We start from the raw sequence: 1278 nt of genomic DNA on the forward strand, positions 1-1278 counted from the left end.
TCAGACCGAGTGGTTGAAGTGGAAGGAGATCACTTGGGGATCTCAATGGACACTACCCTATAACTGTCTTCTACAATCAAAAGTAAGTGTATTTCACAGATCCAATCACAAGTATTGTTTTGCCAATACTGAAAGAACCCTAGGCTAACACTTTCCTAATGCTAATCTTTGGCCTAAACTTTACCTCAATATAGCTTTTAGTGCTCATCTTAGAACTACAAACGCATTAGGAGTGGTTACAAACTGGAAAAACAGTGACCTGTGATTTGACCTGCAAACTAAACTTGCTGATTGGCACACTCATATCACTGTAATTATAAGTGAGGGATTATATACATTACTACATGTAGGTAACACTATATAATTTGTAACTCCTATCTTGGCGATTTCCCAAACGTTTCTTGGAATACTTTTTCAATGGCAGCTTTCCCATTCTCAGGCAATGCTCTTGTGCCGATTCCAGTAAAATTTAAGGACAGTCTCGGCACAGTCTTAAAAATTGAAAACTTCTTCTTGCCATAGTCATATATTTTCCACTCACTGTTGACAATGTCAAACACGTAAACGGGTTTCCTGGCGTCCACAGCCATCTGCACAGCCCACCCAGTGCCGCCCTCAACTATATTCCCGTGGACGCTAATTTTTCCAATTGCAAACACTGCACTGGTATCCTTGACTTGGTGCCAGTTCCTTCGAAGTAAATTATTTACATAGGGTTTCCCAGTCGGAAAATGTCGTTTTAAAGTTTTGTTTGCCATGTGTAAGAAGTCATCAGCCTGTTGTAATTGTTCATCGGACAGAACAACTCTACCACAAGCATTCCTGCCATGAGTCTTGAAGGAAAATGCCTTCACGCGAACCCCGTATTTGGCGCCTAATCAGTTTGCCAATAGGTATCACTTCCCATTGCAGCTCCAGAAAATAGCATGTAATGCTTCGGGTTACCGAAGTAGCTTTCTTCTTTTTTTCTTATGGCTTCTTCAAGAGAAACGAAAACATCGTCATCAAGATCAAAATCATCATAACTCCAACACTGTTGTATGCCCGCCATGTTGTTAACGGCAGCAGTTAGGGTAGTACTTCGTGTAAGACTGAAGCCGATGACACCCCTAGTGCCACTCCACCACGCATGCACAAATGATAGCTTACCATGTTTTTTTCTCTCTCGATAGGGAGTGACAATTTTTCCTTCCAAAATATTTTGTTTTAAACTTTATTGTTTCAATAGAAACTTTTAAGATGGCAGAAGAATTCAAGGGAAAGCAGGTTGTAATCTTT

At 40.5% G+C, this 1278-nt stretch overlaps 1 pseudogene; it reads right to left on the minus strand.

Annotated features, from left to right (window-relative positions):
* LOC138027502 (uncharacterized) overlaps positions 1–1051 on the minus strand; it is a 1196-nt pseudogene extending 145 nt beyond the window's left edge.
* Positions 1052–1278: the final 227 nt, after the last annotated feature.

The sequence above is a fragment of the Montipora capricornis genome, chromosome 12, assembly GCF_036669925.1.
Source record: "Montipora capricornis isolate CH-2021 chromosome 12, ASM3666992v2, whole genome shotgun sequence".
NCBI lineage: Eukaryota > Metazoa > Cnidaria > Anthozoa > Scleractinia > Acroporidae > Montipora > Montipora capricornis.